The sequence below is a fragment of the Loxodonta africana genome, chromosome 22 (assembly GCF_030014295.1).
Source record: "Loxodonta africana isolate mLoxAfr1 chromosome 22, mLoxAfr1.hap2, whole genome shotgun sequence".
Classification (NCBI taxonomy): Eukaryota; Metazoa; Chordata; class Mammalia; order Proboscidea; family Elephantidae; genus Loxodonta; species Loxodonta africana.
The window spans coordinates 35,480,123-35,504,643 of NC_087363.1; the positions used below are offsets into that span (position 1 = coordinate 35,480,123).

The 24,521-nt window shown below is 40.8% G+C and overlaps 1 protein-coding gene across 3 annotated transcripts in view; it reads left to right on the top strand.

The window, feature by feature from the left end:
* Nucleotides 1-24,521, top strand: part of RAB7A (RAB7A, member RAS oncogene family) — a 78,411-nt gene that overhangs the window by 20,950 nt on the left and 32,940 nt on the right. The window lies entirely within an intron of this gene.

Here is a 24,521-nt window from a genome sequence, read left to right on the forward strand (position 1 = left end):
TCCCTTCAGACAAATTCTTCCTCAAAAAATAAAAAAAAAAGCCAAACTATACAAGCTGACCAGTCTGTGGCCACGAAGTATGGTTTTATACTTCCATTGAGACTGGTGAGCAGCAACAGGGAACTGAGAGCTTCTATTCTAAAGCAACTGTGCTCCCTCGAGAGAAGTAAAAGTGGGTAAAGCATATACCATCTCCTCATGGTGCACTCAGTAACTCAGTGTGGTACCGAGGAACAGCACACGAGCCTAACGAGCCTAACCTAGTAGGTAAAGGAGGTTGGGCCCTTTTCCTTTTTAGCATGGTGAGCTACAAACTTGAGTCGATATTTAGCAGTGACATCCCCACATGCCCTCTGAGTTGAGCTGTGTATTGGTGATCTTATGAGATCCACGGATCTTATTTTGTCCAAGATCTTGCAGGCAGAGTTGGAGAATGGTTTTTAAGCTTGAGTCCCTTAAAACTTAACTGTGCATTCATGTAATTTTTTAAAAGAAAAGCAAAGTGGTGTGAAACTTTTGACATAATGTTCTTCAGCACTTCCTCCTTGGCATGTGCTTGGCCATTGCAGTGCCCCATGTTACCTGAACCTTACAAGGGTGAAATGCTGTAGGTTTTCATATCTACCCCAGCATTAGCAGAGGTACTCTTCCCCAGATGCAAGTTTGTCCTGGAGCTTCAGAGAGCCTGCAGCTTCTTTCCATACCTCTGCTTCACAAATACATCCTATAGTTCAGAGAACTAGTTTCTGGTTCAAAAAGACCTTTGATTGTTAAGCCAGGCTAGTGGGTGAAAGTTAAGGCAGTTCATTAAGCACCCATAACAGAAGCGAAATGTTGACATAAAAGGAGGATAAACTTTTAGCTAGCCAGACCTACAGAAAAACACTTAGTCTGTAAGTTAACTGGGTCTAGCGGCAACCTTGAAATCTTCCCTAGTGTAATCCTCTTTGTAGGGGAAACTGGACAAAATCATGTTATTTCCTGCTGCCATTACTACTTCAGGTATGGTGAGTACCTGTCTCCGGTGTTTACAAAGCTTCTGTACCTATTTGCCTGTGGAATCCTCTCTAAACCCTAAGCGAGCAAGAAGTCTCTCTTACAGATGAGGAAGGAAATTGATGCACAGATGTGAGAATTTGTTTACAAAGCTAATACGCACAGAATCTAGCACTCAGGTTTTTCCAGCCCCGAAATCTATTACACCAGGCTATAACAAGTAAATACTACTGTTCCTGAGATTCCTTATACTTTTGCCCCTTCCCCACTTTTAAATTCCAGACTTTGTTCCACTTCAGGATTTAATACAGATACCCTCTTTTTTGGGGACACTTTTCCTTAGCCCTTGCTCAAGGCTGGATTAGATTTGTGTCTTCCCTTAGCTCCTTATTTTGTGTTGAGAGTTTCTTTTGATTGCAAAAGTAATACATACTCTAGTTAAGGTAATTTCCTAGACATATACATTTATTTCACGGGACTGAGTAATTGGGTTTGAAGGCTTAGGACCATAGTCTTGGGGGACATCTACGTCAGTTGGCATAACATAGTTCATAAAGATGATATTCTACATCCTAGGTTTTTGTTCTAGGTTGGTGAGTAGTGCCGGGGGGCTTCAAAGCTTGCAGGGGACCATCTGAGATACAACTATGGGTCTCTTCCCATCAGGAGCAAATGAGAGTGAAGGAAACCAAAAATTCAAAGAAGAAATTAGTCCATAGGACTAATGGCCTGCGAGAACTGCAGCCTCTTCTAGCCTGAGATCAGAGGAACTAGATGATGCCCAGCTACCACTACCCAATAGAAGGTCTTGGTTAGAATGGGAGAAAAATGTAAACAAAACTCAAATTCCTAAAAGGCCAGACTTACTGGACTGATAGAGACTAGAGGAACCCATGGGACTGTTGCCCTAAGATACCCTTTGAACTTGTAACTGAAGCCACTCCTGGTGGTGACCTTTTATCAGGATAATAGATAGGCTTATAAAATAACAATGTCACCTGTGAATGCTCCTTTGTATTAATCAACCATATGAGACCAAATGGTCAACACTTAAACCCTAAAGCAAAAATGAGAAGCTAAGGAAGGGCAGGGAAGCTAGATTTACGGAAACAGAACAAACGGAATAGAAATAACAAGAACGTTGACACATGTGAAAAATATAACCAATGCCGTGGAACAAATTGTACAATGGTTGAATGGGAACCTAATTTTAAAAAGTAATACGTGCTCATTATTGGACAATTCAAAGTTGGCAAATACAAAGTCCTGTGTAGTCCCCACATCCCACTCTTAGAAAAAGTCTTGACATAGCACATACCTCACTGTATCACTGTTTACTTATCTAGTATCTCACTAAACAGAGCTCCTTGAAGCAGGGAGAATATCTTAGTCATCTTTATATCTCTAGCATTTGGCCCAGTGCAGATGCTGGAGAAATGAATCTGTTTTAAGGTCACCAGCTTCTGAATAGGCCTTATGTTCTAAGGCCTGTCTTTCTAAATTGGCATGATTTCTGAGCTAGCAGCCCTTTATTTAGATGTTCAAGATTTAGTTCTGTACAATAGATTCCTCTTCTGGAAAAATTACTCCAGAGTATTAGCCATCAGCCTATAATCCTGTTTTAAAAATAATTTGTGTTTTAGTTAAATTACAGGGGTAGGGCCTGATTATACAGAACTCAATTCATGTATTGAAATAGTGATCTGAATAAGACTGTGACTGTTTTAGGCACTACTGGAAAGCAGTCAGGCATTTAATATTTTCATTTATGTTAATGCATACCCATCTGTGGCGTTGTCCTCATCAACAGACATTTATTGTGCACTCACTACGTAGAAAGCATGGAGTCTTTGCTTTAGCATTTTTCTCCCTTCTGGACTTGGCACCATATGTAAATTTGATGTTTTGCCAGTTGCCTTAAAGTGGAACTTTAAATCTGTTGTTAAAAATAAACTTAACAGGTGATCAAATAATTGTAGTAAAGTAAGACTGCTTTCTGTAGGTTTAGGGTAGGGGAACGCTCCTGGCAATGTTGAGCTGAAAATGCAGAGTCATTTTGTTCTGGGCTACAGGTAGGCTTTGCTGTGTGAAGATTAGAGATGAAAAAGGCTGGGGAGTGGGGAGCAAGGGAAGTAAAACATGGAAACCCTAACGGTTTCTGCTAATTCTTCCCAAAGAATTAGAATGTTTACCAAATGTCCCATTCCCTTTCAAGTTTCCCTCCCCATATAGTCAGTCATCTTTGTAACCAACACAAAAAACTAAGCAAACCTTGTCATTTCTCTGTTACAAATCCCACACACACTTAACTTCCTGAAGTCTTACCACACCCCCCACCTCCCAAAAGAGAGGGGGATTATATAAAGACATGAAGGACAACTTAGATCTGAACCAGTAGTAAGTGATTTGTAGCAGGGGAAGATTCCTGATGAAACATACCTGAAGTTCTTAGGAAGGTTTAGTTTGAAGCATTTCTACCTGTTGAAGTTGCTTATTGACTGGCTGTATTGCTGGGTCAAACAGCCCAATATCTGGGGGTAGGTGGGCAGGTGTCAGGAGCTGTTCCCAAGATTCTAATCTGATCAGAGGTCCTGGCCGAACAAGATTGTATTTCTATTGCTCCAGGAAGCCACTCTTTTTCTAAAATGAAGTAACCATCTCTTTTTAAAGTGTTTTATTATGAAAAAGTTCTAAACATATAGAAAGTAAAGAGAATCACACACTACACACATACTCATATTATCTGTCTTCCTCTCCACTCTCCCCACCCAATTTCAGCAGTTAACGTTTTATTTATTTGCTTTATCTCGTCTTTCTTTTGGCTAAACTACATGTAAATTAGACATCATGACATTTCACACATTTTCATGCAACACTTCACGTATCTCCAAAAAGTTATCCTACATAACCACACCATTACCTCAATAAAACTAACAGTAATTTCCTAATACCATCTAAACCGTCCCACATTCAAATTGCCCTTGTTGTCCCAAAACGTCTTTTATAGCTTTAAAAAAGAAAGGAATCTAATCGAAGATCATGCATTGTAGTCGGGTTGTATCAAGTCTTTTAATCTTGACTGTACCTCCCCCCTTTATGTCATTACCTTTAACTTTGAGAAAATTAAGCTGCTTGCCTTAATGTCCCATATTCCAGGTTTAGCTGATTAACATCCTTTTTTTAATTGTGGAAAAAAATGTGTGTTAACAAAACCGGTTGCATCTTTTTGACGTTTAATGTATTCTTCTATCCCTGGTATTTTTTGTGAACTGGGAGTTCCCTCTAAAGCCTTGAATAAATTTAGATTACACGTTTTTGGCAAGAACATTTTAGTTACTTCATATTGCATCTCCTAGGAGGCATATGGAAACCCTAATGTCATAGTGCTTAAGAGCTACTGCTGCTAACCAAAAGGTCAGCAGTTGGAGTCCACCAGGTAGGTGCCCCTTGGAAACTCTATGCGGCAGTTCTACTTTGTCTGTAGGGTCACTATGAGTCGAAATCGACTTGACGGTATTGGGTTTGTTTTTGTTTAGGAGGCATATAATGTCTGACTGTCCCATATTAGTGATGCTAAGTTTAGGTGCTCACTGTATTAAGGTTGTCACAGCCATATCACTGCGTTGTGAAGATGCTCTTCCTCCTCCTCCTCCTCCTCACCTCTGTGAATAGGAAGTGATCTGGGGGTTGATGTTTTGATGCTACGTGATCCTAATTCCCCACCCACCTTTTACCTTTGATATTAGTATCGTTGATGATCTTTACCGGGATCTTTTGTTTTCATTAAGGGTTGCAAAATGATTTTTTTTTTCCTTTTTTAATCATTCCTACTTTATTCCTTCTACTGGCATTCGTTTTTTTTTTGTTGTTGTTGTTTCTTTCTTTTCCCTATTTTCAACAGGCACCCCCCCCAAAAAAAAAACCCCACTGCTGTCTATTCAATTCCAACTCATACCGACCCTATATAGGCACACTTCCTATTGAAAGAGCAACATGCATGAATTCTTTTTCTCTAAGTGCTTATTTTCAGTGTAAGGAGTTATTGTATAGAGTATAGACTATTCATCTGTAGTGAAACCATCTTGGCTTTTACGCTCTCGTAGTGTGAAGTCATTTCTGTCGTTCAGTAGCTGCTTGCTCCTCCTCTCAGAAAATCATGGTCAGCCCTTGACTTTTATTTTTAGACTTTCTTGGTAGCTGATTTGAAAATCATGAAACCAGGAAGGAATCATATGTTGCATTTAGTCTGATCGTATACCTGCTTCCTTGATGAAAGACCCATCTCTGCTTCATGTTTCAGTTCACTCAATACTTCTTAAGGTATTCTACTTTATTGTTGAGCAGCTATAAGTTTTTTTTGTTTGTTTTTAATTGTGCATTAAGTGAAAGTTTACAGAGCAAATTAGTTTCCCATTAGATGGTTTGTTCGTAAAGTGTTTCGTGACCTTGGTTTCATTTCCCACAACATGTCAATACTCTCCCCGTTTCCGCCCTGGGTCCCCTGTTGCCTTTTGTTGTGATTTTCTACCCCTTCCTTTCTTCTCATCTTTGCTTTTGGGCAGATACTACCCTTTTGATTGATTGTTCTGAAGAGTGCACTTCTGTCAAGTGTTATTGTTCATCTTACGGGCTTGTCTGTTGTTTGGCTGGGAGGTGGTCCCCAAGAATGGCTTCAATTCCAGGTCATAAGGGTGTCTTAGGGCAATAGTCTCAGGGATTTTTCCAGTCTCTATCAGACCAGCTAGTCTGGTCTTCTTTGTGAATTTGATGTTTTGTTCTACATTTTTCTCCTACTCTCTCCAGGACCCTCTGTTGTGATCCCAGTCAGAGCAGTTGGTCGTAGTAGGTGAACATCATCTAGTTCTTCTGGTCTCAGGGTCGTGTAGGCTGTGATTCATGTGGTACATTAGTCCTTTGAACTAATTGCTCCCTTGAGTCTTTAGTCTTCTTCACTCTCCTTTCCTCCAGATGGGAGGAGATCAACAGATATATCATAGATGGACGGCCGCTCGCAAGGTTTTAAGACCCCAGATGCTGTACCCAAAGTAGGATGCCAAACATTGTCTTTATGAACTGTGTTGTGCCAGTTGACATAGATGTTCCCCGAGTCTATGACCCTTTGTCTTCTAGCCTAGGAACTTCATCCCGCAAGGTATTTGGTTATGTCTAAGATGTTTCCCTGACTGCACCCCTTGTGTGCTTTATATGAGCAGCACTTACAGTCATGTATGTAGAAATACCCACAACCAAACCTGTATCTGCCAGTGGATGTATTCCTCTTATACCTTCCTTCCCACACCTCTTGGAGTATCCATCTACCTATTTATTCTTTCATAAATTATTGCTTACTAATACTATTGTTGCAGGATTGTCTAAGCTATAGTAGTTAACTGTTTTTGCCCTTTATTCTTGTTTTCCTCTCAGTGTCCTCTTTTACACTGGTCATGTTGTGCCGACTTCCTTCATATTATATGTTGCCTTTCCTTTAACCAGTATTAACACGTGTCTTATCTAATTGGTAATCCCCCCCCCCATCATCCCTGGTAACCATCAAAGACTGTTTTTCTTTTTCTTTTTTTCCTGTGTATAAACCTTTTGTTGTTCTTTATCATAGGGGTTTCATACAATATTTGTCTTTTTGTGATTGGTTTATTTCACTCAGGATAACACCCTCCAAATCCATGCATGTTGTAGATGTTTCATGGATTTGTTGTTCTCTATCATATAAGTTTTTGTGTGGACATACGTTTCGGTTCACTTCTCTTGGGTATATACTGGAAGTGAAATTGCTGGGTCATATGGTAACTCTATATTTAACTTTTTGGAGAACTTCCAGACTACCTTCCAAAGTGACCGCATCATTTTCCATTTCTAACAGCAATGTATAAGGGTCCCAATTTCTCCGTATTCTTGTCAACATTTGTTATTGTGTTCTTGTTTTATTATAGACATTCTAAACCTGTTGCTGTCGAGTCGATTCTGACTCATAGTGATCCTACAGAACAGAGTAGAACTGCTGCATAGTGTTTCCAAGGCTGCAGTCTTTATGGAAGTTCTCCATTGAGATCCCTCCTGGACCTTGCCCTATGTGTTTGTATCCTTTTTTCTGCAAGATTAAAGATAGCTCTTCCCTGGAGTTTGTGAGTCATTCCAGTGGATTATCAGACCTAAGAAACAGAGAAACGACTGGTACCCACTGACCTAGCTAACCCCAAGTGAATGGGAATAAGAGAAGTAAGAGGCTGGTGCCTGCTGTCCCATCCATAAGAGGGTGAGGATGAGAGAGACAGGGGCTGTGCTGGTAGCTGGGGTCTGAACTGACCAGGGAAGGGAAGCTGAGATTTCCACAGGACACGGTTGGCACGTGGAGTGAGATTTAGTCTCCATCACACATTTGGCCTCGGAGGTGGATCGTCTTAGCCTCCCTGTCCTGGTTGGTACAATTGGTGCAATGAGCAGGGTTAGAGAAACCTGGACCAGATGTGATGGTTCAGGAAAGGACCATAAATGGTTTCGAGTTTGGGAACAGGATTAGAATGTTCTGCTTGGGCAGGACAGATTTAGATGGTGGAAGGTTTCTGTATGTATTGTGGCTTTAGGTGTTAGCAGAACACTTGACAGAGAAGAAGAGCCTAAACTTTAAATCCAGATTGGAGTCCACTGAATGAAGTGAGAACTGAAGCAAAGCAAGCGCAGTGCTTCTTCCATGTCATTTCCTCATGTATCTGCAGACCCCTGGCCTCTCGTCTACCTTTTTTTTTTTTTTTTTTACAACCGTTTTACTGAAATGTAGTTGCCGTACAGTAAACTGTACATGTTTAGACTGTATATTTTGAGTTTTGACACGTATACAGCTGTGAAGCCATCACCACAATCAACATAATATCCGTTACCCCAAAGTTTCCTTTTGCCCCCTTGTAATCCCTCGTTTCTGCCCCACCCACCCCTCCCCAGGCAGCCACCGATACCTCTTTCTAGTTGGCAATTCCTAGCATTTCATATAAATGGAACCTTAGAGTGTATATTTTTTTGGCAGGTGGAGAGGTGGAGGTGTCTGGCTTCTTCCATTCAGCATCACTATGTTGAGATTCATCCGTGTTTGCATGTATCAGTAATTCATTCATTTTTATAGCTGAGTAGCATTCCATTGTCTAGATATACCACCATTTGTTTATTGTTCTATTGATGGACATTTGGGTTATTTCCAGTTTTTTTTATGTACGATGGATATACATGCTTTCATTTCTCTTGGGTAAATACTAAGAGGGTAAAGTTGACATATGGTACCTGTATGTTTAATTTTTTTTTAATTGAGATACAATTCACATACGATAAAACTCACCTTTTAAAATGTACAATATAGTGGCTTTTAGTATATTCACAAGGTTGCACAACCATCACCACTGTCTCATTCCAGAACATTTTTATCACTCAAATGTATGTTTAACTTTTTTAAATGGTTTTATCATTTTATGTTCCCACCAGCAGTGTATGAGAATTCCATATCTTTGCCAGTGCTTGGTATGGTCATTAAAAAAAAAAAAAAAAAATTAGCTACTCTAGTACCTAGTGTAGTGATATCATTGTGCTTTTAATTTGCATTTTCCCAATGAGTAATGTTGAACATCTTTTCACTTTACTTGCCATCTTTATATTCTTCTTTGGTGAAGTATCTGTTTAACCTTTTGCCCATTTATTTTATTGGGTTGTTTTCTTATTGAGTTTTTCCTTCCTTGGTGCAGTCCATTGTTCTTTTTTAAATAATATTGTGTTTTCGATAAAAGTTTACACAGCAAATTAGGTTCTCATTTAACAATTACTACACAAATTGTTCAGTGACATTGTTTATATTTTCCACACTGTGTCCACATTCTCATTAATTCCTTTCTGGATGTTCCATTTCCAGTAATATTGTTTCCCTGTACCCTTACCCTTTTTAGAGTAATTGTTGACCCTTTGTCTCACATAGATTATTTTTTAAAGGTGCTAAGTACTCATATACTCAGGGTCATATTTTGGCTCTCGTGGACATGCTCTTATTTTCTTAAGTTTCAGCTTGAACTTGCATATGAGCAGTTGATGGTCTGTTCCACAGTCAGCCCCTGGCCTTGTTCTGACTGATGGTATTGAGCTTTTCCATCGTCTCTTTCCACAGATGTAGTCGATTTGATTTCTGTGTGTTTCATCTGGAGAGGTCAATGTGTATAGTCGCCGTTTATGTTGGTGAAAGAAGGCATTTGCAATGAAGTCGTTCGTCTTCCAAAATTCTATCATTTGATCTCCAGCATTGTTTCTATCACCAAGGCCATATTTTCCAACCACTGATCCTTCTTTGTTTCCAACTTTCGCATTAAAATCACCAGTAATTATCAATGCATCTTGATTGCATGTTCGATCAATTTCAGATTGCAGTAGCTGATAAAAATCTTCTATTTCTTCATCCTTGGCCCTAGTGGTTGGTGCATATATCTGAATAATATTCATATTAACTGGTCTTCCTTGTAGGCGTATGGATATTATCCTATGACTGACAGCACTGTACTTGAGGATAGATGTTGAAATGTTCTTTTCGACGAAGAATGTGACACCGTTCCTCTTCAAGTTCTCATTCCCAGCATAGTAGACTATACGATTGTCTGATTCAGAATGGCCAATACCAGTCCATTTCAGTTCACTAATGCCTAGGATATTGATGTTTATGCGTTCCATTTCATTTTTGACGATTTCCAATTTTCCTAGATTCATGCTTTGTACGGTCCAGGTTCCAATTATTAATGGATGTTTGCAGCTGTTTCTTCTCATTGATCGAACACCGGATGAGTTGTGGAATGACATCAGGGACTTCATACATGAAGAAAGCACGAGGTCATTGAAGAGACAGGAAAAAAAGAAAAGACCAAGATGGATGTCGGAGGAGACTCTGAAACTTGCTCTCGAACATCAAACAGCTAAAGCAAAAGGAAGAATTGATGAAGTAAAAGAACTGAACAGAAGATTTCAAAGGGGGGCTCGAGAAGACAAAGTATTATAATGACATGTGCAAAGAGTTGGAAATGGAAAACCAAAAGGGAAGAATACGCTCAGTGTTTCTCAGACTGAAAGAACTGAAGAAAAAATTCAGGCCTTGAGTTGCAATAGTGAAGGATTCTATGGGGAAAATATTAAATGACACAGGATGCATCAAAAGAAGATAGAAGGGATACACAGAGTCATTATACCAAAAAGAATTAGTCGACGTTTAACCATTTCAAGAGGTGGCATGTGATAAGGAACCAATGGTACTGAAGGAAGAAGTCCAACCTGCTCTGAAGGCATTGGCGAAAAACAAGGCTCCAGGAATTGATGGAATATCAATTGAGATGTTTCAACAAACAGGTGCGGCCCTGAAGGTGCTCACTCATCTATGCCAAGAAATCTGAAAGACAGCTTCCTGGCCAACTGACTGGAAGAGATCCATATTTATGCCTATTCCCAAGAAAGGTGATGTAACCGAATATGGAAATTATAGAACAATATCATTAATATCAAACACAAGCAAAATTTTGCTGAGATCATTCAAAAACGGCGGCAGCAGTATATCGACAGGGAACTGCCAGAAATTCAGGCTGGTTTCAGAAGAGGACGTGGAACCAGGGATATCATTGCTGATGTCAGATGGATCCTGGCTGAAAACAGAGAATACCAGAAGGGTGGTTACCTGTGTTTTATTGACTATGCAAAGGCATTCGATTTTGTGGAGCATAACAAATTATGGATAACATTGGGAAGAATGGGAATTCCAGAACACTTAATTGTGCTCATGAGGAACCTTTACATAGATCAATAGGCAGTTGTTCGGACAGAACAAGGGGATACGGATTGATTTAAAGTCAGGAAAGGTGTGCGCCAGGGTTGTATTCTTTCACCATACTTATTCAATCTGTATGCTGAGCACATAATCCGAGAAGCTGGACTATATGAAGAAGAACGGGGCATCAGAATTGAAGGAAGACTCATTTAACAACCTGCGTTATGCAGATGACACAACCTTGCTTGCTGAAAGTGAAGAGGACTTGAAACACTTACTAATGAAGATCAAAGACCACAGCCTTCAGTATGGATTGCACCGCAACATAAAGAAACAAAAATCCTCACAACTGGACCAATGAGCAACATCATGATAAACGGAGAAAGGATTGAAGTTGTCAAGGATTTCATTTCACTTGAATCCACAATCAACAGCCATGGAAACAGCAGTCAAGAAATCGAAAGACGCATTGCATTGGGTAAATCTCTGCAAAGGACCTCTTTAAAGTGTTGAAGAGCAAAGATGTCACCTTGAAGACTAAGGTGTACCTGACCCAAGTCATGATATTTTCAATCACATCATATGCATGTGAAAGCTGAACAATGAATAAGGAAGACCGAAGAATTGATGCTTTGAATTGTGGTGTTCGTGAAGAATATTGAATATACCATGGACCGCCAGAAGAAATGAATAAATCTGTCTTTTGAGAAGTACAGCCAGAATGCTCCGTAGAAGCAAGGATGGTGAGACTGCGTCTTACGTACTTTGGACATGTTGTCAGGAGGGATCAATCTCTGGAGAAGGACATCATGCTTGGCAAAGTACAAGGTCGGCGGAAAAGAGGAAGACCCTCAACAAGGTGGATTGACACAGTGGCTGCAACAATGGGCTGAAGCATAACAACAATTCTAAGGATGGCCCAGGACCGGGCAGCGTTTCGTTCTGTTGTGCATGGGGTCGCTATGAGTCAGAACTGACGCGACGGCACCTAATAACAAGAAGTACTCACGGGTGATATTCCTTATTTTATAAGACAGCATGTTATTTAGCTAAAATGTGACCTTAAGTACTCGTGGGTGATATTCTTTATTTTATGAGACAGTATGTTATTTAGCTAAAAGGTGACCTCGGATAGTTTCAGTTCAAGGTTTAAAGAGTATCTTAGGGCGATATTTCGTACTGAGTTTCGAGCATTCTTTATATATTCTGGTTAGAAGTTCTTTATCAGATAAGTGATTTGCAAATTTTTCTACCAGTCTGCCTTTTCATTTTGTTAAGTGTCTCTTGAGGAGCCGAAGTTCTTAATTCTGATGTTCAGTTTATCAATTTTTTTCCCTGTGGATTGTGCTTTTGGTGTGATATCTAAGAAATCCATGTCTAAGAATGAAGAACTCCAAATACACAAGGAAAATATTAGCCCAAGAGACAAAAGGGGCACATAAACCAGAAACTCGAATCATCCTGAGACCAGAAGAACTAGATGGTGCCCAGCTACCACCAGTGACTGCCCTGACGGGGAACACAACAGAGAGTTCCTGACAGAGCAGGAGAAAATTGTGGTGCAGAACTCAAATTCATGTAACAAGACCAGACTTAATGATCTGACTGAGACTAGAGGAACCCCAGAAGACGTGGTCCTCGGACTCTTTGTTACCCCAGAAGTAAGACCATTCCCGAAGCTAACTCTTCAGACAAAGGTTAGACTGGACTATAAAACAAAAAAATGCTCATGAAAATTGTGCTTCTTAGTTCAAGTAGATTCAGTGAAGCTAAATGGGCAGCCCCTGTCTGGAGGTGGGATGAGGAAGCAGAAAGGAATAGGAGCTGGTTGACTGGACACGGGAAACCCAGGCTGGAAAGGGGGAGTGTGCTGTCACATTATAGGGATTGCAGCTAGGGTCACATAATATGTGTATAAATTTTTGTGTGAGAAATTAACTTGAGCTGTGAACTTTCACCTAAAACCAGTGCCATCGAGTCGATTCCCACTCATAGCGACCCTACAGGACAGAGTAGAACTGCCCCATAGAGTTTCCAAGGAGCACCTGGCAGATTTGAACTGCCAATCCTTTGGTTAGCAGCTGTAGCTCTTAACCACTACACCACCAGGGTTTCCAGCTAAGACACAATTAAAAAAAAAAAAAGAAATCTTTGTCTCACCCATGATTCTGACAACCTTTTGAAACAGGACCAGATTTTAAACCCTATTATGTTTCCAGTTAGGTACCCAAAGGGCATTTACATTTATGATCTGTCTCCCTCACTGAATACACTGGAGAGCCAGAAGTCTTGGGGGGAAATACAGAAGCTGGTTAGAAAAGTTTAGTCATATGTCAGTTAACGGGCAATACATACACCTCTACTACCAGCTGCCTAGCTTAGCCAGTTCTAAAGTGATATGGGGTCCCCCATTCCCTCTCTCTGTCTCCATGTTTTCTAGCCTAGTTCTTTCTGCTGTCAAGTGAATGTATAAGGAGAAAGAACCAATTTTAACCACTTAAGAAAAATATAATTAAGGCAAGACCTCCTCCTTTCTCTTGCTGAAAAAAAAAAAATCCAAGTAGAAATGATTTTATCTTTTTAAGTAAAGCAAACAATTATATTACTAAAATGACTCCTTTTCCATTATGTATTTGAGAGTTGACTGATTGCTATAGAAACCTAAGAGCAGTGCCTGGTGATACCCTTCCTGATCATGGATGGGCGTGGTCCATGGACTAAGGTAAATTTAGGAGCATAAGACTTCAGCTGAACAACGTTCTTTGTGATTTTAAAGAGTTTCTTGGGCTACTGATATTTTCGCCTTTGGGCCTGGACTCTAAGGGTCTTCTATCTGTGGGTGTGTGGCTGGGGTCCCTGTTTAAAAGGTGTAATGATAAAGGCCATAGGAACTTTGACAGTATGAGAATGCTCTCTTCAGGCTGCATGCCTTGCTTTGCTGGAAAAGGAATTCTGTTGTTGTTGGGATGAGAAACCATTTGATCAGTGGCATTACATACCACTTTTTTTAATGAGTCTCTCCTGTGTCCCTGCCACTGTCACCCAAATGTTCCCAGTCTTCAAGGCCTTCTCTGATTTTGGCCTCCTTCCTTCTCTTTCTAATTGATGTTTTGCGTCTTACTTCCTAAGTTCCTAGGGAGATGGTAAATCTTTGTCACATGGTTGAGCACTAAATGATACTTGATCATCAACCCTGTTAATATGTTTAAGTGCCTATATTTTAGAGCTGACTTTGGCACAGGTGTCTTGGCTCAGGCACATTGATACCCTTCAGGGTTGTGTATTGTAGATGCTCATTTTGTGATTGGACTTCTGCTGCTGTTTCCTCTATCCTTAAATATTTTTTAAGAAAGAATATGCCTTAATTTTAAGTTCTATATTTGGGAGAAATTTTCCTCAGTCCTGGGACTCAGCTTTAACGAGAAGAGTGAAGACTAAAATAGGTTCTTTAATTGCACTGGTTAAAGACATTGAATCCCACAGCACTTCGAGCTGGAGAATATTATACTGGATTAATAAAGGGCTCACTCCATTTCTCCAGCAACCAGTAAAGGCTCCAGGAATTCAGGAGGTAGAGAGATATTGAACTTTACTACTTAGTAAAAAGCTACCATTTATTAGCAATGTGCCAAACATTGGTCTCTGGCTCCTTTACATCTTCATTCTCATATCTTCCCAGGAGCACCAGAAGATAAAGGGCTTTTTACATATCCACTTTTTATGTGAAAGTTCTGTGTAAAAGCCCAGGGAAGCCAGGTTGCTTATCTCAACTTGCAAAGCTAATAAGTTTTAGAGCTCTGATTTGAACCAGATCCTCTCAGGGTCCCAAGCCCTTGGTTGGTCTGTTACACCAAAGTTCCCCTCACATCTGAATAAAGAACAGATCTGAGTGCCTTTGGGGGAAGAGTATTGAGATCATAAACCCCTGAGGCTACCACATTCTGACCAGCCTTTGTGTGACCAGCAGTAGACCATTAGGAATCTCAGTCGCTCTTCGAATTGTCTCCCAAAATTATGGCATTTTGCTTCTGAAGATGAATCAAACTCACTTAAAACCTTATGGGTGGGGGGAACCTTGTTGGAAATGTTGGGTGTTAAAACTAGTTGATGGGTATTGTTAAAAGATAACTTTCAAAGAAAGGTAAGGTCATGATTCATTTAAAGATAAAATGAAAATCTCCTAGATTTTTGTTTCATTCATTAACTAATGAGGGATTATTAATTCATGAGAGAATGGGAAAAAAAAGTTACAACCAGTTCAGAAAACAATATAAAGAATAAATAAATAAATAGAGATCAGTGATATTGAAATACCACCAAAAAATAACCCAGGCAGCTAGGCTATATGAAGAGGAATGCAACATCAAGATTGGAGGAAGACTCATTAACAACTGGCGATATGCCGATGAAACAGCCTTGCTTGCCAAAAGTGAAGACCCCGTTCTTAAACACCAGCAAGCAGTCATCTAAGATGCATCAACTGGTCTCAACCCACCTGGATCAAAGGAGAATGAAGAACACCAAGGACACAAGGTGATTACGAGCCCAAGAGACAGAAAGGGCCACATGAACCAGCGACTACATCACCCTGAGACCAGAAGAACTAGATGGTGCCTGGCTACAACCGATGACTGCCCTGACAGGGAACACAACAGAGAACCCCTGAGGGAGCAGGAGAGCAGTGGGATGCAGATCCCAAATTCTCATAAGACCAGACTTAATGGTCTGACTGAGACTGGAAGGACCCCGGTGATCATGGCCCCCAGACCTTCTGTTGCCCCGGGACAGGAACCATTCCCGAAGCCAACTCTTCAGACATGGATTAGGCTGGAAAATGGGTTGGAGAGGGATGCTGGTGAGGAGTGAGCTTCTTGGATTAGGTGGACACTTGAGACTATGTTGGCATCTCCTTCCTGGAGGGGAGATGAGAGGGTGGAGGGAGTTAGAAGCTGGCGAAAAGGACAGGAAAAGAGAGAGTGGAGGGAGAGAGCAGGCTGTCTCATAAGGGGAAGAGTAATTGGGAGTGTATAGCAAGGTGTATATGGGTTTTTGTGTGAGAGAGTGACTTGATTTGTAAACTTTCACTTAAAGCACAATAAAAATTATTAAAAAAAAAAGTGAAGACCCTTTGAAACACTTACTGATGAAGGTCAATGACTATAGCCTTCAGTATGGATTACACTTGAACATTAAAAAAAAAAAATGAGAATCCTTATAACGAGATCAGTAAACAACATCATGATAAATGGCAAAGAAATCAAAGTCGCCAAGGATTTCATTATACTTGGATCAGTTATCAGAGCCCTAGTGGGGGCAGTGGTTAAGTGCTTGGCTGCCAACCAAAACGTCAGCAGTTCAGATCCACCAGCCACTCCTCTGTCCTATAGGTTGCTAATAGTCGGAGTCGACTCGATGGCAGTGGGTTTGGCTTTTTTTTTTATAACTGTAACATAGGCAACCCTGAAACAATAGTATTAACAAACAGTCTGTAAATGGATACTTAAGTAGGTAAGTATGCTAAAGAGGTATGGGAGGGTGTAAGGGAGCACATCCACCTGCAGATACAGATTTGGTTATGGATATTTCTAGATACATAACTGTAGGTGCTGCATGTATAGTACGATAGACAGTAGAGCACACAAGGGGCACAGTCATGGAAACTTCTTAGATGTAACCAAACGCCTGTACAAAGGGTTCTGTGTAATTCTGTGCATTTAGAAACAGTGAGGACAACAAAAATAGGTATACATAACAGACTCCAGTGGTCATGGGAGGTGGAACGAGGGAGAATCACCCTCTAGATTTTTGGTGATGGGAAGGGTAATACCGAATGTAGGTGAAGTGGTAAAACTTGACCAAGGTAAATTATGTCACTAAGAAGTACATAATAAGGAACGTTTTGGTAAATGCTATAACATAAAATTTTGTAACAACCAAAAATATGTGTGTGGTTACATATGTAGGTATGCATGCATGTATGTGTATATGTAGGTACATGTGTGTATATACATGTGCATGTATAAGAGTATCTATAAAACCCAAAACCAAACCCGTTGCCATTGAGTCGATTCCTACTCATAGCAACCCTATAGTACCTATAGGCATATGTATAATACGTGTAGGTATGTGCTGCGTGGATATTCATATTTGTATATAGGATAATGCACATAAGGGGCACAGTTGTAGGTATTTCTTAGACATAACCAAATACCTCATGGGATTGGTTTACTGGGTTTGAAGGCTTAAGACCATAGTCTCTTGGGACAACTCCAGCAGTTGGCATAATACAGTTCATAAAGTTTATGTTCTACATTCTAGCTTGGTAAGTAATGTCTGGGATCTTAAAAACTTGTGAGCAGCCATCTGAGATGCACCAAATGGTCTCTATGTGTCTGGAGCAAAAGAGAAGACCAAATACTCAAAGATGAAGCTAGTGTGCAGGACTAAGCCTGCACAAACCCTAGTCTTCCCTGAGATCAGAAGAACTAGATGGTGCCTGGCTAGGACTACCAACCATTCTGATCTGGGGACACAATAGATGGACCCTTATAGAATGGGAGAAAAATACAGAATAACACCTATATTCTTAAAAAGACGAGTTATTGGACTGGTTGACACTAGAGGAACCCCCAAGACTGTAGCCCTGAGATACCCTTTAAACGTTGAACTGGAACAAATCCTGGAGGCCACATTTCAGCTAATTAACAGACTGGCTCATAAAATAAAGAATATCACTTGTGAGTGCTGTGCTTCTTTAAAAAATCATCTATTTCAGACCAAATGGTCAACATTTATGCTAAAGCAAATTGAGAAGGTAATGGGGTCAGGGAAAATAGATTAATGAAAATGGAACAACCAGAATGGAAATAATGAGGATGTTGACACATTGTGAAAAACGTAACCAATGTTACTAAGCAATTTGTATAGAAATTGTTCAGTGGGAACCTGATTTGCTGTATAAGCTTTCACTGAAAACACAATAAAATATTATGTGAAAAAAAGGAACAGTGAGGACTAGTTTCTAGCCAGTTGGAAAACAAAACCCAAAAGTTCCTTAAACTAACCATAATGGGTCCTTCGATGTCATTTTATCTCAGATCTTTACTAGGAGAAACACTCGTTCCACAACATTAACACGTCACTCAGTTTCTGCCTGAGCACGTCAGTGATGATTGAACTGCCTCCTGTTGCAGCGTGTTCCGTGTTCAGACAACTGTAACTGTAAAATGATTCAATGAACTGAAATCTGTCTGCGTGTAATTCTTGTCCCTACCTTGTCCAAACATCTCCCTACCAGACCAGACATCTTTGGTCACTCAACTCTTGTCCATGCAGCATGGCTTCTGGATCCCTTAACTTTCTGATTGCGTACCTCTGGGTGGATTAGATTCAGTATGCCTCTTAAAATGTATCTTTGTACGAATACCATAATCTTGATGCCGTAAGAATGTCACCTAAGGACGAACAAAGAATGGCTGATTGAGGATTTTACAAACCTCCACAAACTTACTTAGCTTTTAAGTTCTGAATTGCACTCATCATGGGTACTACCAGCCTTAGTAGTCATAATTGCCCAAGAAGTACACTGATGCTCAGTTAAGCTTCACTATAATGCCAGGGGCCAGTGGTGGTTCAGTGGTAAAATTCTCACCTTCCGTGTGGAAGATTCAGGTTCGATTACTGGCCAGTGCACCTCCTGCGCAGCCACTACTGTCTGTCAGTGCAGGCTTGTGTGTTGCTAGGATGCTGAACAGGTTTCAGCAGGGCTTCCAGACTCAGACAGGCTAGGAAGAAAGGCCTGGCTATCTACTTACGAAAATGAGCCAGTGAAAACCCTATGGATCACAGTGGCCTGATCCCCAACTGATCATGAGATGGCACAGGACCAGGCAGTGTTTTGTTCCATTGTGCATGGGATCTCCATGAGTTAGAGGCCAACTAGAATACAGCTAACAACAACATAAGGTGGATTCTCAATGAGTCTAGATCATGCATTCCCAGCAAGGGCAATAACAGTGGTTTATGGCTCTCCAGGAACCACAGTATATGAACAGATATTCAGTATATTTGTAATATTAAAATTTTATTGGGGCAAGGGACATAAGGAAAAAATTGTCTAAAAAGGGAAGGGGGCATTAATGCAAAAAAAAAAATTTTTTTTGTTTTTTTTTTTTTTTTGGTCTAGACCCAGACTGTCCAAATACAGTACGAGTTACTAGGCACAGGTGGCTATTTAACTTTAAATGAAATTAAAAGAAACCAAATACAGTTCCTTAGTCATACTCAGGCAAATACACAGGTAGTTATGATTGAATATGATAAAAGGGTGACCTCGGACCCAGATGCTTTGGGAATTGGGTGGCGGTGTCTAGCAAGACAGGTTGTTAAGACTACCTAGACGTTTTCTCCATTCCAGGTGAGGCCTTGTGGGAGTGGTAATCTTACCTGAGACAGGGTGTTCCAGTAGTGGGAGTGAGGCATATTTTGGAGAGTGGCTGCAAGGTTAGACTAGATATCTCCCTCACATGGTCACTGAGAGTGCCATGACAGCCTGGCCTTAGCTTCTGTGTGCTAGCTCAGGCCTGCAGCCTTGGTGCATTTGTTTCCTCAGACCTAATCCGGCATCCCCATCGGCTCTCTGGCCCAGCCCCAGACAACAACTTCTGGTCCTCCTGATGCCGAACTACTCTCCAGACCTGACCCTTCACAGTCCTTTAACATGTTCCACTGTGCTTCCTGGGAACTTCTCTGAAGCTTGTAAAGGAATGAAAAGAAGTCAAACATCCTGATCATTTAGCTTTGACACACTGAACACTCTTTAACCTTTAGTCTTGCTTTTGAAAACATTCAGTATTTCTGGCTGGTAGTGTTCTGTTCCTTCCTATATGTCTTAGTTATCTACTGCTGCTGTAACAGAAATACAAGTGGATGGCTTTAACAGAGAGAAATTTATTTCTTCACGGTAAGGTAGGCTAAAAGTCCAAATTCAGGGGTCGCCTCCAGGGGAAGGCTTTCTCTATGTCAGCTTTCTCATCAGTCTTCCCCCAGACTAGAAGTTTCTCCACGCAGGGACCCCGGGTCCAAAGGACACGCTCTGCTCCTGGCACTGCTTTCTTGGTGGTATGAAGTCCCTCTGTCTCTCTGCTCCCATCTCTCTCTTGTATCTCAAGAGATTACCTCAAGACACAATCCAGTCTTGTAGGTTGAGTCCTGCCTCATTAACACAACTGCCATAAACATCATAGAGGCAGGATTTACAACATATAGGAAAATCACAATTCCTGGGAATCATGGCCCAGCCCAATTGATATACACATTTTGGGGCGGGAGGGGACATAATTCAATCTATGACACTGTGCTCCTTGAAGTAGTGATTATTTATATCCTCTTCCCTGCCAGACAGCAAAGCTCTAGAAGGCAGAGCCATCCCTCTGTTGTCCTTTGTATTGCCCTCAGTGCCTCATGTGAATGCTGACATCCCATTTTAGCATAGGCATCTAGACTTAAGCCATAGAATACAAGCACAAACAAACATTCTCTCAGTTAACAGTGAAACTTAAGACAAAACTGAATACAGCAGTGTTTTAAAAATAGATTTGGTTGCTAGATTGCGTCAAGCCTTCTGATATTGGAGAAAGAGGAAGTGTAATGAAATGCAACTGAGTTGATATTTGTTTTAGTCTTGGAAATCCCTGTAAACTATAACATGAAAGTATTTGAACGTGAATTTCAAGTAACTCTTCCTTATCAGATTCTTGAGTCTGTTGAAGCAGTGGCTTTCAGACTTTAAGAGCACAGTGCCTTTTCAGCAAAGCAAGAAATTCCACAGATCCTGCTTACTGCCCCCATCCATATGGGTCCCCTGGGTGGGTTTCTTCTTTTGTCAGATTGCAGCTTAGGTTGTCAAAGCTTAGCCTCACCCACGGTATCTCTGCTTTTACTGGGCTTTTCCTGCAGTAAATGGTAACTGTTAATCATATCCTTTATCACAACTTTATTTTGGTGCACGTCTGTTCTCCCCTCAATTATGCATTAATTGCTTTGCCATTCAAAGACATCTTGGGTGTTTAACCAAATAAAACACATGCTTAATTGAGTAAAGACCATCTTTTCTATGTGTATCAGAGTTACCTCAAACTTAGCATGTCTAAAATCAAACACAATTCCCACACAAAAAACACCTGGCTCTTTTTAAGGGTTCCCTGACTTAAGAAATAGTTTTGGTTGCACAGGATATAAAGGTAGGTGACCTTGTTGATACTTTCCTCATTTCCTGTACCCTTCCCTATCCGTTCCATCACTAAATGCTGTCTATTTTTACTTAAAATCTTCTAAAATGCTTCCATGTTGTCTTATTTATCTAGTGCTGCTGTAAAAGAAATACCACAAGTGGACAGCTTTAACAAACAGAAGTTTATGCTCTCACAGTTTAGGAGGCTAGAAATCCAAATTCAGGGTGCCAGCACCACTCTCTGTCGGCTCTGGTGCCAGGTTCTTGTTGTCGGTCTTTCCCCGGTCTAGGAGCTTCTCAGCACAGGGACCCCTGGTCCAAAGGACACGTTCTCCTGGCTCTTCTTGCTTGGTGGTAATGAGGTCCCCTTGTCTCTCTGCTTGCTTTTCTCTTTTATATTTCAAAAGAGACTGACTCAAAATAAAACCTAATCTTGTAGATTGAGTCCTGCCTCATTAACCTAACTGCCTCTAATCCTGCCTTATTAACATCATTGAGGTAGGATTTACAACATACAGGAAAATCACATCAGGTGACAAAACGGTGGATGAGTCACCAATACTGGCAATCACGGCCTAGCCAAGTTGACACTCATTTTTGGGAGGTACAGTTCAATCCATAACACATGCCCTCCTGCTTTCACCACTACTTGAGTGTAGCTATCTCTTGCCTGAAGTTTATAGCAGCCTTTTTTCTGGTCCACCATAAGGTTTCCTTCCACCCCAGGCCCTCTTTCTCACATTGCAGGCAGGGTTTATTAATATACAGTCATGTGCCACATAACGTCAGCTCGGGCACATCCAACTGCGTATATATCTGTGGTCCCATAGGGTTATAATTGAGTTTAGAAATTAGAACGGGACACAGCGAATTTAGACATGTCACACTCAACAATCACTACAATCCTCAAAAACAAAAAATTCTCCAAGCTGTTAAAGGATCGGGCACCACTGAAAGCTGCAAGGCTAATGAAAATGCGAGAGGGACCTACATGAGATGTGGAGAAATTGCTAATGACATAGATTGAGAACCAAACACAAAAAAATCCCTGTCAGCATGTTGATGATCACTGCCAAGGCACAAAGCTTAAAGAAAAAGCAGGACTAGACTACCACATTGAGTTCAGTGCTAGCTCTGGGTAGTTAGTTAAGTACTTCAGATAACGTTTTTTGCTGCGTAACATGAAAATGAGTGGTGAGTCTGCGAGTGCTGATGCGAAGGCAGCAGCAGAATTTGTTGACGCCTTAGAGAAATGAATTGTAGAGGTAGGTTATTTGCCCAGCAGATTTTTAATATAGATGAAACCTTATTCTGGAAGCGAATGCTTGAAAGGATCTTCATCCATAATACGTTGTTTGCACAAAGCCCAGATCGCATAACATCCTGTTCACAGAACGTAGTGTGGACATTAAGTGATGCATGACTGTGCGTTTGCCATTTCAGCATTTTTACATGTACAGTTCAGTAACACTAAGTGCATTCATTATGTTGTGCGACCATTACCACTGTCTGTTTCCAAATTTTTCCATCACCCTTTACAAAAGTATGCCAGGAAAATTCGTTGCGTCCTTCTGTAACGCTGATTAGTAGTCCTGGGGCGTAAGAGTTCTATTCATGGCATGATCAGAAACCAAGTATTAAGCAGAACTTGGCTCTGTAAGATTTTTGGGCAACTCCCTAATGTATTGCTCTCACTAGATCTTTTCGTTGTAATGAAGGAGTATCTATTCCTGTCCCTGTGAACCCTTGAAGATGCTTTTAGAGGTGGTAGTTCTAAATGGAACAACAGATCAGCAGCCTATTTATTATTAATATTACACTGAGGGTCTAACTCAGAGCCTACAAGTTATGCATTATCAATGGACGTGTGTATTTTAAGCGTGTAAATTCCAGTATCTCAAAAACATGGAACAATCCGTGCATTAGTTTAGGTAGAAATGGAGCTCTGTTAAAGGATTATGATTCAAGAATGGAGTTCCTCATTTTGATCAAAGATTCTATGGAAGAATCCTGATCAAAAAAAGGGGAAAATTTCAAATTCTCATGGACTCCAGACTTTCTGAAGCCATGGAGGCTGGTTGAACCCCTAAAACTATTGCCCTGAGATTATCTTTAAACCTTAAACCAAAAATATTCCCTGAAGCCTTCTTAAAACCAAACAGTAGTTTAGCTTACCTAGTAAAGAATGTCTGCCTTGAGCATTACGCTCTTTCAAGATCTATCTATATGGGATCAGATTGACAACAGCACCTCAAAAGATTAAACAGGAAACTTAGGAGCCAGTGAGTTTGTTAATGGGAGAGAAACAGCTCAGAAAAGGAGGGTGAAGATAGTCGCACAGCTCAAAGAATGTAATCAGTGTCACTGAATTGTACATATAGAGACTGTTGAATTGGTGTATGTTTTGCTGTGTATATTCTCAACAGCTGCAACAAAAGAATGGGGTTCCTTACAGGAATGGCAACAGGAGTAGAGATGTCTTTCAGATAGACGGTGATCTTTCAGTTCTGTACTGCATACAGGCTTCTGTGTGGTCAAAAGGACAGCCCCTGAAGGGCTGTGACTCCTGTCCCAGCTCTTCAGCTGAGTTAATGGAATGAGACTGAGCATTTGTGAAACATGAATTGCACCAGGCAGTGTAGGCGAGTGTAATGGCAACTTGAGTAAGGAAGCTCTCTGGAGTCTGTGTTGGTCTGTAGGGAGGTCAGAGGAGGCTTTTCAGTGAAGGCAACACTTGACGTAAAAGGAAGAAAATAAACTAGCTGCAGAAAAACCTGGTGCCTAGGGAGTATAGAACCTCGATTTAGGATTTTAGGATTATTCTGAAACATAGCTGTATTGAGTGAAGAGAAGTTAGGGATTGGCCAAATGAAGGATAGGCAGGTGCTGTAGGCCAGGAGAGGGGATAATATGTGCAAAGGCACAGAGACCAGAAAGTCTGAGAATAGAATGGAGGAAAGAGAAACTAGAGGCTGTGAGACCAGTTGCACTTTAGAGAAACCCAGATGATGCCCAGAACCGAGGACGGGGCACTACTTGGGGGTGAGAGGGTGACTCAGCATCACTGAGGACCAGTTGAAAGTTGAGATTGATCAAAGAAGACTTGCATCTCTGGTGAGGACTATCGCCAAAGAATCCGCTCTTGAAACACTCTCAAGGGCCTAACAGCCTCCTTGTGAAAGATAAGGGCTAAATGATCCTACCTGCTGCTTAGCCTACAACCAAAAAGAATTTGACTTAAGGGAAAGCAGAGTAACAACAAACAAGGCAACAGTTAAAAGCACAGATGGGTTGATTGCCTAAGTGACTACTGTGCGTTCAGAGGTAGGTGTGATCATCCTGACCAATTGCTAAATTCTGCATTACTGTCTAATCTTGTCATCTCGATTTCTAGAGGACCAACACTATTCTGAGCTCCCAAAAGATGACTTCATTATTCCTCAGAAATGGCTCTTGTCATCAACTCATCCCCTTCTGTCTCATCACTAGCATGGTGGTCTTTCTGTT